Source organism: Corythoichthys intestinalis, chromosome 20, assembly GCF_030265065.1.
Source record: "Corythoichthys intestinalis isolate RoL2023-P3 chromosome 20, ASM3026506v1, whole genome shotgun sequence".
Lineage (NCBI taxonomy): Eukaryota > Metazoa > Chordata > Actinopteri > Syngnathiformes > Syngnathidae > Corythoichthys > Corythoichthys intestinalis.
In genome coordinates, this window is record NC_080414.1 from 32,261,183 (window position 1) to 32,275,840 (window position 14,658).

Sequence of the window (14,658 nt, forward strand, 5' to 3'; positions counted from 1 at the left end):
GGACGGTGGGGTCTTTAGCTGGAAGAACACCCAGGTCCCACTGCCCTCAGCTGGGCTCTCCTATTTTAATGCATACACTGCACTACCCTCCCCACACAATCCCATCATTGTGCTGGGTAATGGCTGCCTGTCGGGAACCTTTGCAAACACAGTAATTGGGCAGTAGGTGGGTCCCACACTTTTCTTTATGGCTTGGCTGCCAGGGCGGGGCCACCATTTTGCCTGGACCGCCACTTGCATGGGTCAGGCATTCCCCTCTCTTCTTTACCCGGGTATCTCCTTGGGCCCCGGCGCGGGTCGCTGCCTGAGTGCCGGTGGGTCGGCGGGGTTTCGCTCACTCTGAGTGGGGATACTGTCCTGCCCCCGGCCTAGCTGGCCATGTGGGTCCCGCGGTGTGCAGTGTCGGTTGAGGGGTTGTGACGGTGATTGGGGTGTTCGTGGGGGCCGGTGGTGCATCCCCTCATCCTTTCCCTGAAGCCCGGTTGACGGGAGCGCGGATGGTCCGGGGAACCACCCTTGATCCTAGGGGGATGGCGTTGGACCCCTTGCCAGAGCTGCAGGAGAAAGTATTGGCCGCGTTGGCTCATCCCCCCAATTAGCTGGGGATGGGCCGGGGCCCTAGGGCAACCCCCACACAGCATTTCCACTAGTCTGCAGGACTATTACACGTCTGATGGGATTCACGCATGACTGGGTGTAGAGAAACTGTTGGTGCCAGGATTAGCGATCAGGCAGCATTGAATAGGAGGTCATTAGGGCCCCCACATGGCGTCCACGGAAAATACAATTAGCTAAAGATAGCACCACTATATTATACTATATATACACTGTATATAGCACCACTATACTATATAGATAGCGTAGGGGTTTCATGTATTTCTTGTTGTTGCCTGTTCTTCTCTTCTCTCTCTCTCTCCTCTTCTATTTTCCTTAATGTTCCCCATCACCTCATCCTGCTCGCTGCTTTCTCCTAATACACAATGAATAATCACTTTAGGATTATACCATACTTCCATGTGATACACAAAAACTCTTCAGACCAATAGGGCACTCAGATTCCCATTCTCCCTGTCAAGCAGCTGAAAAGAGCTCTGACAATACTTACTGTACCTTCTAGCTTTTGATCTGTACTTAGAGAAATAGAGAATTTGATGTTTTTTTCCCAGTGCATTTTCTATAGCCATACAAATATATGCCAAAACATTTGCATGTCATTGTATTTTTCTTTTTCACCTACCTGATTTCAAACAGCAGTAGTCTGCCCGGGCTATTCCTGTACATTATTGGTTAAAGCCATAAATTGTGCCTTTAGGAATTATTTGTATTATTTTGATCTTTGTGTCATTTGAGTGGTATTTTTTTGACCCATCTATCATAGGACCTGTTCTGCTGCAACGAGCAAGTCAACAAAGTATCTCTTACCCTCTCAGCAAGGTAGGAAAGAGTCCTGATTCCGAGAGGTCCATTGGTGATGTCTCAATACTGTTCACCCTCAGCTCAAAGCAAAGTGAAAATCTGTAAAAGCTGTACTAAAACTGCTCCGTATACTCTAATGGTATTATGGTATCTGCCATTTAAATTATTGATGAGCCATTCACTTTTCAGTTGAAAAGAATGATTGGCCTGCAGTCTCAGAATACGCATTCCAATTTCAACCTTTCCTCCCTTGTTCTGACACTTACTGCTTCCAGTGAAACCACTGAACATTATCCATCAGGCCTAACATCCTGACCTGTGAGAGTCCGCTCATCGACGGCACTTCCTTAAATCTGACATTGCTCCCCCATAGCCATGCATAACAACCCGTAACTGAGCCACAGCTAATTTATTGCACCGGAATGCTCTCGGAAGTAGCAATAACAGCTGTATGCTAATAGATAGCACATGGGGGGTGCTTTGAATGCTGGCTGTTGACATCAAGTTACAGAAACACAGGTAGAGGTCAGTGACATGCGGTGCACTGCCTTAAAAACAATGGTGAGGGAAAAAACAACAACAGAATGTATAGCCATGGTTTTGGCATTTAATTTGGAGCAGCAAAAACATATGGTAGCATAGAAATAGGGTCGCCAACTCATCTGAAAAAAAATAAAGGCAGATCCGGCCGGCCTGATAACGATCACCGTTCAGTTATTTTTAGATTTTCTTTTTTTTATGTATGTGAAAAGTGATTTTTTTTTTTTTTTAAATAATAATAATAATAAAATTTGCATCTGTCACGCTTAATTTAACACTCAGGTGCATAGCTAAGCCCGTCAACGGGGGTATGTTGTCCCGGGTCTCAGGACCATAGGGGCCCCTGAATGACACTTAATTTATTTTACTTTACATTCACATATTTCTTTCTTATTTAAATCATTGTCTGATTAAATATTATATTCTACTCGATATACTTAAAAACTTTAACATATTAAATATTTCAAATATATATTTTTTCCTTTTTTGGACAATGCCCCCGCCCCATCTGTTTTATCAGAGAATGATTTGACCCCACTGTGGCGCACTCAAGGTTACACTACGTACGTGCCCTGAAGCAGGAAATTAAAATTTGTCATTGTTATAAACTCTAAACATGGCGAGTCGTCATAAATTGGGTGCACAGAAAAGAAAAGGAAAAAGAAAATGAAGATCATAGAGGTGAACGTGAAAAAATGATTACGTTTTTAAAAGGGGGACAAGAAGCCAGAGAATGGTGTATCGCACGCCGTGACCGCATCGTGAAGCGGAAGTAAAGTAGAAGTGGGACATTATAGACCCGCCCTCGCATAGAAGCAACTTTAATTCTGCTACTTTTCTCTGGTAATCTTTCAAAAACGAACATGCTGATCACGCATTGCTTTTTTGGAACTTTTTTGAAAGGACTCTAGACTAGACGAGCCATTTTGATATTTTTAGTTATTTTTTTAGCGTGCTGCTTCTGTCTGACAATGAATGACCTGAAGAGAATTAAAATGGTATTTGACTGCCAGTTACCTTTTCTGTTGTAAAAAAACAACTTTAGTAAGGGGGAAGTGTGAATAAATTATAAATTAAGTAGGGTTGTTCCGATCATATATATATATATATTTTCGCTCCCGATCCCGATCATTTTAGTTTGAGTATCTGCCGATCCCGATATTTCCCGATCCGATTGCTTATTTTTGCTCCCGATTCAATTCCAATCATTCCCGATCATTTTTCCCGATCATATACATTTTGGCAATGCATTAAGAAAAAAATGAATAAAACTCGGACAAATACATACATTAAGCATACAGTACATAAGTAATGTATTTGTTTATTATGACAATAAATCCTCAAGATGGGATTTACATTATTAACATTCTTTCTGTGAGAGGGATCCACGGATAGAAAGACTTGTAATTCTTAAAGGATAAATGTGACTTTCTATATTGTGACTAAATATTGCCATCTAGTGTATTTGTTGAGCTTTCAGTAAATGATACTGTAGCCATGCCCAAATGCATGCTGGGAAGTGCAACCATGACTGTGCGTAGTGCTACCAATTGATATATCTTCTCTGCGTTGGGAAATAACATAGGGTGTTAGGAAAAAGATCAATTACTACCTTGCTTCCCACATTATTTCTAATCGTAGGGAGAGGGATTGTAAGGCTTTAGCCAATTAAAAAAAGGCTCCAAAGGCTGCCAAAATTCACTCTACTCATTTTACGCTGCCTTTTAGCTCTTTATATAGGTAAATTGGCGCCATTACAGAATGAGTGCAACAATGCGTGAGTGGGTCGTGCAGCGCATGCATTAATTGCATTAAATATTTTAACGTGATACATTTTTTTAAAAATTAAGAACCGCCGTTATCGGGATAGATTTGATAACCCTACCTTAAGCCTAAACTAAAGACTCTGGATGAGTGTAACATATTATGTCTGTAACGTTAAATACAACTACAAAACGATTTAATTAAAATATATATATATATTTAAAAAAGGCATGTCCGATATTTTTTTGCCGATTCCGATACTTTGAAAATGATGTGATCGGACCCGATCGATCGGGATGCCGAGCAATCGGGACATCTCTAGAATTAAGATTTGTTAACAATGAAAAAATTAAAAGTGTTCGTTGGCTGTCACTGAGTAGCATTTGCGATCGTTACACAAAACTAACTAAATTACCCCAAAGAATGGTCAGAGACGTAGGACAACCAGAGGATATAATATATAAGAAAGACAGAGCTGGTGGTAAATGACAGCTTCTTGAAACAGGAGAATGTCATTGTCAGTCGCGTCAATAAAAAAGCTAAGGCTATGCTTAGTTCGGCTCGTTTTTTTTTTCGTCTTTATCAGCTTTCGACACTCAAGCCATCTCTTCTTCCACATCTTTGCCAGTGAAATTGGCACCAGGGACATCATTTTCGGAGAGAATTAGTAGGTTTAGCTCTGTAAACATCTCCTACCTACACGATTTCCATTCATTTCCTATTAGGGACAAACGGTGGTATCTCCCCCCTTAGCAACAGTAGCTAAGGTCATGAATATTAATGAGCGGAAGTGACATGTTGCTTACCTTACGCCATTAGGGCTAGAATTGGCTGTGGACAGCGATGTCGGTAAGTCAACAACAGCCGCTAACACTGAACGTGTTTCCATTCACGATCACGGTGACAAAAGCCCATTTCGAGTCTGTCACCGGCCGCTTGAAGCCTATTGAGCTGCGGTATGACAAGACATGTTGCTCGCATTGCGTGAGAGAGAGAAGGTGATGGGAGATCAGGGATATATGTTAGCCTGTGGGGAGCAGGTGCGCGAGGCTGAACAGACTCGGATCTGGCGGCTGGTTTTATCTTTGGTTAGCAACACACTGCGTATTATAGCAAACGCTAATACGAACCCATCACCGAAACAGCACAAGCGAGCAGCAGGGGAACAGAAGAGGAGCCTGTCAAGGAAAGACAGGGATAATGGTCTTTTGTCCCCGGGCTCCTGCAAGTCTGTCCCTGACGGTCACTACAGTGGACAGCTACTGAAGCGTACCTTTCTCTTTAATGCATTGGTTTCTCTGGTCTAACTGCTCAGCAATCTCAAGAGTAATCTCTGCTGCTATACTCTGTTGAGGTCTATTCAGCAGTCAGCTGGTGCAACTGCAAGTAAATATCCTCTGAATCCACGATAGCTGACAACCTGCCACCTATGTCGACTATGACTGCCGTATCCTGTCAATACTTCTATGCCCGATATATTTTAGAACAATAGACCCCACTCACATGATGTCACAACCACACCTCCTTGCCATATTGTTCGTCAGCTCGTTGTGTTTACGCATTACCGCTACGTAAATTCCTCCTATTATGGCGTGTTTTTCTGCTTAACATTAATAATCAAAATGGTGACAGCGTGTGTGGCGGTTGGTTGCAGTAACCGAGAAGATAGACGGAGAGACTTGAAGTTCTTCCGTCTTCCGAGAGACCCGGAGAGGACAGCGAGATGGACTGCTGCAATTCGACGAGAAAACTGGGCACCAAACAATCACCACAGACTATGTAGTAGTCATTTTATACCTGGTAAGATGCATTTAATATATATTTAGAGGGTTTTGGGCTGACAACCACAATTAAGATCATTGCGAGGCTAATCGCCGACAACATACAGTTTCAAATTCAAGATGTTTATTTCTTCCGCCATCATTATGTTTTGAATAATATTTAGCTGGTACCAAGTGAAAGAAGCTGGCCTCGTCTACGGATCATCAGTTAAACAGGGGTATCCAAACTTTTTGCAAAGGGGGCCAGATTTGGTGTGGTAAAAATGTGGGGGGGCTACCTTGGCTGATTTACGTAGAACAATATATTTAAACAATTTTTAGCAATCCCTTCTGTGTGTCACATTTGCTTTATTTTATTTTTTTTAATTCATAATTTCAACAATCTCGCCTTTGTGGCGTTCTCTTTCGACACTTGAGCTCTTGCGAAATACTGCTGCTGTGAAATTAAACTAGCTTCAAGTTGCTATAATTTCTCGCTGCGTATCTTCCTTGTAATGTTGTCGTACATGTCAGCGTGTCTTGTTTCGTAATATCGCGTCACATCAAAATATTTGAAAACAGCGACTGTCTCTTTGCAAATGAGGCAGACACAGTTGTTGCGTATTGTATTGAAGAAATAGTCCAATATCCACCTATCCTTGAAGCGTCAGCCATCGCAGTCAACTTCTTTTTTTATTGATTGTCGCCATTTTAGAAAATTGAAAGTAAAGGGTCACACGGGGTAATGTTGCTTAGAGTGCTGCTCTTGAAGTTTTTCAAAGTTTGGTGAGAATAGGCTGCGTTTCTGTGGACAAGATAGTTGTAGATATCAGGGTAGCAGATGTCAGGCAGAGACGGCGAAGACAGCAAGTCGAAAAAATATCGATTTAGGCATAAAATATGGATTTGGCGAATGGATAGACTGAAGCTTTTCCACATAACGCCTTTTATGCAACGCATCCAATGAGTTTACATTGTCTGAAAGCACCGGGGCTTCCATGAATTGCACTATAAATTGCACAACAAATTGAAACCATTAAGAATACGGATAAACAATGACGGACAATATGGTGGCCGGATACAGCGACACGTCATTGTGTGACGTTGGTGAGTGGGGTCTATAGTCACATAATTGTTACTGTTTTATGACTGTTTTGGTTATAATTTCCTATGTAATTGTTATATTTACCGGCAAATCATTTTAAATACACATTTTTGTGCATATTACTTGTAGTTTGCATTACTATATGCATTTTATCTTATTTTGTCGACTTCAAAAGAGTAAAGCAAAGAATAAGGCAAAGTTGTACTAAGTTCATTTTTTGCTACACTTATAGATGGATCAGAGACAAACGTTTTAGGTTGTTTTTATTGACCAATGTATGTTGTATGGAACATGATGTCTATTTTTTTATTTTTATTTGACTCAAAAAAGATCACTCTTGCAAATGGATATTACAAAGTTATTTGATCTCAGCAAGTATAGATAAGCAAGGAGGAATAAGAGAGGTAAGCTAGGTAACCCACCTAGGCAACATAAACCACTATTAGGTCAAAACCTACGAGTTGAGAAAAACTGATTAATTGCATAAGAGTTACTGTGTTATTTCCCCATCTCTGCCCAGAAAAAGTGGAGCAGCATAGTGTAGGAACAGGTAAAGGAGAGATGAAAGTTGATGCGCATGAGCAGAGGTGAATTTACTATCAACAAGGGATGTCCCAATTTTGATTTTGAATACGGATGGCTGAGAAACTAAAAACTGTCACTTTTTGAGAGAAACTTGTATTTTGTTTCAATTATATTTAGTTTATAGCGCTATTTCTGACTTTTCATGATAGATAAGTGCTTTAAAAAAAAAAATGTTCGATTGTTAGTGTCCCGCTGGGCCCCCGTATTGTATTAGGTGTAGTGATGCCCCTGAGTTCTGCCAAACTACTTCTTATATTAAACTGAATTTGGTTGATTTTTCTACCACCTCCAACCACATGTCCCTGCTACTAGAAAATGTATCACATCCCTTTTCTATGGAAGCCTTTTCCTGAATATGTCAGCACGTCTTAATACGCCTCAGAGTCAGTGGATGAGGTACTTAATGCGGTTACATATTTTGGTATGCGCAGAGACCTGAAGCAGAAAGGTGAGCCAAGTAGCACAAGAAAGAGTAAAAGACAGGAAGAAAGATGTGCAAGTTGAACCGCCCATGTTTTCCAGGCATCCTGTCCTGTATGGGCCCATGTGTTTATGTTCATTAGGGATAATAGGGATCTTAGAAAAACAGATCACTGAGCTTGACTAAATAAACCTGCTCTTACATTCCTGGCATAGGCCTCTAATTTAAGGCCTCCAGCGCCACCACCTATGCGCTCGTTTTTCAGTTTGCGGCGCTGGATCAGCAGGTAAGTGTTTTGGGAGGGACATGCTGTGAGAGGCATTCACCCTCTGAGGTACTGCTATGGGCCATAACACCCACTCTGAGTCTTGAGACTAAGAACACATTACTCAAAGTCAAAAACATTGTATTACCTTTTCCACTTATACCACCGTACGAGCTGATGGAAACAGTTGGCCATAATAATTGGCACTTTAATCACTGTCGATATTAGTCTCGTTGAAGTGGGGATAATGCGCTCAAAATTTGTTTATTCATGTGCAAATCATAGAGGCAAGGTAAGAGTTGCGGCAGAGAGGTCAGACTGAGAATGAGACGAAGGCAGTTTTAAAGACCTGAATCATGTTTCTGCTATTGGAATGGAGCATTTTCAGACATGATTAAGAGTGATAGAGTTACTATCACACAGAGACGACATTCAAAAGCAAAAACCATCTGCTTGTGTTTTGAATACATTGGCTCGTTGTTTACACTAGGTATGTTTGGCAAGGTAAAGACTGCCTCGACGTACAGCATTTATACCTCCAGTTTGGATTACAAGAAAATATAAACATCTTATTTACTAAGACCTCAAAAAGTCCAAAGGTTTGTGTTCATTTTCAATAGCTTTCACTACTGATATTTTGATATTGCTAAATGACTCTGTGTACTTACTTTATGTGTTATGTCCTCAATGTTCATTTTGTTATTGTGGCTGTAATACTAGAGTTGCTTTACTGTACAATCACTAGCGGAGATGAATTAATTGTGAGATTCTAAGGCTGCGTTAGGACTGCAGGCATATCTCATTTCAATCGGATTTCCTTTTCAAATAGGATTTTTGGGGCTGACTGTTCACACTATTTTTAGCAAGTGTCCAAATCTGATCTGGGCCCGTTCGGACGGGGCCACATTATTGACACACCTGCAGTGGTAGAATGTAACAAAGTAAAAGTACTTCGTTACTGTACTTATTGCATTTTTGTGTATCTGTACTTTACATAAGTGTAACCCAAGGGAAAAACACACTACACTGTTTCAATAATTAGTTAATAACTAAATAAATAGTTAAGATATAAATAGAGCAGCATACAAATTAAATATGTACAGTGGGGCAAATAAGTATTTAGTCAACCACTAATTGTGCAAGTTCTCCCACTTGAAAATATTAGAGAGGCCTGTAATTGTCAACATGGGTAAACCTCAACCATGACATACAGAATGTGGGGGAAAAAAAACAGAAAATCACATTATTTGATTTTTAAAGAATTTATTTGCAAATCATGTTGGAAAATAAGTATTTGGTCAATACCAAAAGTTCATCTCAATACTTTGTTATGTACCCTTTGTTGGCAATAACGGATGCCAAACGTTTTCTGTAACTCTTCACAAGCTTTTCACACACTGTTGCTGGTATTTTGGCCCATTCCTCCATGCAGATCTCCTCGAGAGCAGTGATGTTTTGGGGCTGTCGTTGGGCAACACAGACTTTCAACTCCCTCCTCACCCCGTGGCGTCAAAATGATAACAAGAACAGTGAGCAAAAATCCTAGAACCACACGGGGGGACCTAGTGAATGACCTACAGAGAGCTGGGACCACAGTAACAAAGGCGACTATCAGTAACACAATGCGCCACCAGGGACTCAAATCCAGCACTGCCAGACGTGTCCCCCTGCTGAAGCCAGTACACGTCCAGGCCCGTCTGCGGTTTGCTAGAGAGCATTTGGATGATCCAGAAGAGGACTGGGAGAATGTGTTATGGTCAGATGAAACCAAAATAGAACTTTTTGGTAAAAACACAGGTTCTCGTGTTTGGAGGAGAAAGAATACTGAATTGCATCCGGAGGACACCATACCCACTATGAAGCATGGTGGTGGAAACATCATGCTTAGGGGCTGTTTTTCTGCAAAGGGACCAGGACGACTGATCTGTATAAAGGAAAGAATGAATGGGGCCATGTATAGAAAGATTATGAGTGAAAATCTCTTTCCATCAGCAAGGGCATTGAAGATGAGATGTGGCTGGGTCTTTCAGCATGACAATGATCCCAAACACACAGCCAGGGCAACAAAGGAGTGGCTTCATAAGAAGCATTTCAAGGTCCTGGAGTTGCCTAGCCAGTCTCCAGATCTCAACCCCATAAAAAATCTGTGGAGGGAATTTAAAGTCCGTGTTGCCCAACGGCAGCCCCAAAACATCACTGCCTTAGAGAAGATCTGGATGGAGGAATGGGCCAAAATAACCCGCAACAGTGTGTGAAAAGCTTGTGAAGAGTTACAGAAAACGTTTGGCCTCCGTTATTGCCAACAATGGGTACATAACAAAGTATTGGGATAAACTTTTGGTATTGACCAAATACTTATTTTCCACCATGATTTGCAAATAAATTCTTTAAATATCAAACAATGTTGATTTTCTGTTTTTTTTTTTCCACATTCTGTCTCTCATGCTTGAGGTTTACCCATGTTGACAATTACAGGCCTATCTAATATTTTCAAGTGGGAGAACTTGCACAATTAGTGGTTGACTAAATACGTATTTGCCCCACTGTATTTAAAAAATTTTAAGTTTAAAAATGTTGTTCAAGAATGTTAAAATGTTGATTATAATCCATTTCCACTATGATGATGTGAATATTGTTGAAAAGTAAAATCTGTCAAGCAAGTTTGTTCAAGGGCAGTGTTTTTTTTTTTCTTTTCTTCAAACTGTCATTCATGTCATATGGGCCTTTTGATTGGTTATTTGTATGTGGCCTGATGTTGTATTCCAATGGGGAGAACAACAAGGGTAAGGGAATTTCGGGCTAGAACGAGGAAAATGGAAGAGCGAAGCAGTCGAGCAGAGCTTACATGAAGGGGGAAAAACGTCTGTCCTGGAGTGTGTACAGTGTGTAGACCTTAAAACCTAACTAGCATTCCCAATCAAAATAGCTATGCAAAATACACATAAAACTTTCTCAGACTTTGGTCAAACTCTATTCAAACATTTCGTTTAGCTCAACAAATACACTGGATGGCAATATTTAGTCACAATATACAAACTATCAGAGGTCTCGTACATTGTGAAGTCAAAACTCAAATGAGCGTAAGGTACAATGAACCCGGAAACTACGGTGTCAGGCAAGGGGCAAAATGCACTCATTGGCTAGATCTCTAATTAATTTAAAACTCGCCATTGACACCTTGTTGTGTATTTCAATCACTACCTTACGTAGTTAAAGACACTGTGGAAGAACGGCAGGGAGGCCATGTGACGTCCCACTCGGTGACGTCAGCAAAGGCGAGCTATTAGTTTATTTTTTGATTGAAAATTTTACAAATTTTATTAAAACGAAAACATTAAGAGGGGTTTTAATATAAAATTACTATAACTCGTACTCACATTTATCTTTTAAGAACTACAAGTCTTTCTATCCGTGGATCCTTTTAACAGAAAGAATGTTAATGATGTTAATGCCATCTTGTGGATTTATTATTATAATAAACAAATACAGTACTTATGTACAGTATGTTGAATGTCGAATTTGGAATGGAATCTTTCCATTTCAAGAATAATTTACAGAAAAATATGGTACATTTTAGAGATGGTTTGAATTGCGATTAATTACGATTAATTAATTTTTGAGCTGAGATTAACTCGATTAAAAATTTTAATCGTTTGACAGCCCTAAAAATTACATATCAATTTGACTAATTAGACATTTAAACTCTTTTTTTTTTTTCTTTTGTTTTACTTAGATCCTCATTTTTTTATACCGTTCGATGCATTCGAGGTTAGGCATTTTAATTTACTTTAAAATTAATTCATTTTTAAATGCATTCATTGGTCTTGTAAAAGTGCAATTCTGTAGAGTTTGAAGAAACACATATTTTTATTTTGTATTTGCATTTAATGCTCTTTTGAAAGTGCAATCTTGGTGCAAATGGATGTGCAGGTCAACATAAATGTTAATGCAAGCATACACACTTGTTTCTTTGTATTACATCTCCTAAAATAATTCTGCAACGCATTAAAAGTTTGTTATCAAATTACTCGATTAATCGAACTAATTCATCCATTGATTAATCGATTGCTTAGATAATGGATAGCTGCAGCCCTAATTGTGACTCTGTGCTCATGACTAAAATCTGCACTGTATAAATGGCATAGCACCCATCAGTATGAGCTCATGTATGGCAATCTTAACATGTAGCTATGAACACACCGATGTGGGTTGCGCGTGTGATTTTTCTCCCAGCCTTTTATTCCTGCTGCTCCCTACCCACACTTCAGTGTGTGTTTTCCCTTGGCCCCTGTTCTGTAGTCAACATTTAGTCCTTCATCCCAACTGAGTACAGACAGATCTTTGTTTAGGACGGTTAACCCCTCTTCTGCATGCATTCTCACCAGATCCAGAGAAACAGTCATAAATCAGAGCACAGATAGAGTAGCATGGCCTAAGCTTAGGTAAAGTGCAACTTGTCTCAGACCTACAAGACATTAATCATGGATGCACTCCAGCTCAGTTCCAGATCAGTTTCTGTGTCATGAGAACCTTGTAAAGTACATCCACCTTTGGTTTTTGCACCAGTTATTTCCATAGGATTTTCAGAATCAATTAGTTAATTTAACGGAGGGTAGCAATATTACACAAGTCCTTGACAAGACTGAACTTTCTTCTCAGTCAGTTATCATTCTTTTTTTTTCGATTGTTTTTTTTATTTATTGCTGGTCATGTCATACAGTACTTCTCAAATAGTGGCACATGTGACCTCGGAGAACATACTAGAATAAAGTGTAATTGCACATCCACTCAGTGGGTGGCAATGGCGCTGTCATTTATAGAGTGCGTGCAGTATTCGTGAACCAAACAAGAGCACACGGCAAAGAGCACTGGTGATATGAAGAGCTAAGACGAGGAAAAATGGCAAAGTGTATGTAGCGTTTGGCTTTTACTTTTAATACAGTGGGAGATAAGTAGGGATGGGAGTCGAAATCCGATTCCAATTCCGAACCAGTTCCTAGTGTTTCGAGGCTTCGACATCACAATGAAAAAGCCTTAACGATCCATTTAACGATTCCTAAAGACGCGTATTGCGTCGTGACGTGTCTTGTTGTCCAGACGCATCAAACTAGCATGGCGCCAAGAACCACTCGCTCCAAAGTTTGGCTACACTTCACCAGGAAAGAGGGTGAAAATGAAAGGTTACGATGGTTTAGCACGAGCATTGCAGCCGTAAACATAACAATGACAGCACGTGGGTTCAAACGCTCGAAAGTGTGTCTTCACTTCACCAGGAAAAATTACAACAAAGCGATTTGCAGTCATTGCAAGGTGGAGATAACTGTGCGGGAGGGAATATGACTGCACTGTCCTCACCGAGACGCTAAGGCTCAGTCCTGGCTATACAGCTAGCTAAACTCCCAAATGACGATGCAGAAGACAGTGGTATAATTTGCTGACTTTATTCAACCATCACTTGACGAGTGAAACTAAAAATAGAAATGAAACTAATCAATTTCGTCCCCAATAACAAACAGGTTCGCATCAACGTAAATCAGCGATGATTAGCTGCTAATACAGTAATAACAAAAACGGTTAGCATGCGTTCGCTAGCATTAGCACATCGTTCAAACCACTGCTCAACTGGATTTAAGTGTCCGATCGCGAGTGGAAACACACAACAACAGCCCAAAAGATGATATATACAGGCGTTGCCTCTGTAGATGTTTTACAAACATTAACAAAGAACGTAGGCTCGTAGCAGTGTTTCCCTCTCTCACTAACTCGCGCACTCGCTTGGATGCGACACTTCTTCATGTGTAAGCGCGCTTTTCTTCACGTGAGCACGTTCTTCTTCGCGTGAGGGCGCCCCTACTTAAGCGTGAAAGCACCATAAAAACTAAAAGGCATGCATTTCAATATAATGCTAACTAATACACAGGTCCCCAAACTACGGCCCGCCTCCACATTTGGTCCGGCCCCCTGAACAGTACCAGAGCATTTTGATTTTATTTATTTATTTATTTATTTTTCTCAATAGTGTTATTTATTTCCTGGCTTTTTTCTGTGAAGAACCCAGAGAGGGTTATTATATTATATTATATTATATTATATTATATTATATTATATTATATTATATTATATTATATTATATTATATTATATTATTATTTTTATTTTATTTATTTTTGTTCCGTGAAGAATCCAGAAAGGGTTATTTGATTGTGGGTTTCTGAAAAACAATAAATTTTTAGCTTTAGGCACTCTTGCAATCGTCACACTTTTTCTGTTACAAACTGACCCTGTCCCCTTATCAGAGAAGGGAAAGGTTATGTGGCCCTCACAGGAAAAAGTTTGGGGACCCCTGCTTTAACACATTGCCAAAGGCAGAACAATGACCTATATGCCAATATATATCAATATTTTTTATTTCTATTAGAAAAATGTTTCAGTAAAATGTTACAAATTCTTGTGTATTTGCCACTTATTGCCACAGTTAACATTGAGGCTTTGGGCCTCTTTTGACCTCGTTGCGAGTTTGTAAGGGTGTGACTTCTGATTAAACAAACTCGATGCCCATCAAAACGTTTGTTCTTCTTTTTCCCCAAATTAGAATCGATAAGAGAATCGATAAAGAATCGAATCGTTAAGCAATGACAATAATGGAATCAGAATCGTAAAAATTGTATCAATTCCCATCCCTAGAGATGAGGAAAGACTAGTCTGTTTACTATGTCTAAAAATGTGGACAGCAGGAAGCCAAATCAATTAAAATGTCACTTAAAGACATTAAACCCCAATCACATTGAGAGGCCGCTTTGTTT

At 40.0% G+C, this 14,658-nt stretch overlaps 1 long non-coding RNA gene across 2 annotated transcripts in view; it reads left to right on the forward strand.

Moving 5' to 3' along the window:
- LOC130908863 (uncharacterized) overlaps positions 1 to 14,658 on the forward strand; it is a 37,582-nt gene that overhangs the window by 2,057 nt on the left and 20,867 nt on the right. Inside the window, exons 3-4 of one of the 2 annotated variants that reach the window (XR_009061659.1) lie at positions 1,379 to 1,434; positions 5,375 to 5,520. This is a non-coding gene — a long non-coding RNA (uncharacterized LOC130908863). The remainder of the gene's footprint in view (positions 1 to 1,378; positions 1,435 to 5,374; positions 5,521 to 14,658) is intronic. The other variant, XR_009061660.1, reaches the window with a different exon arrangement.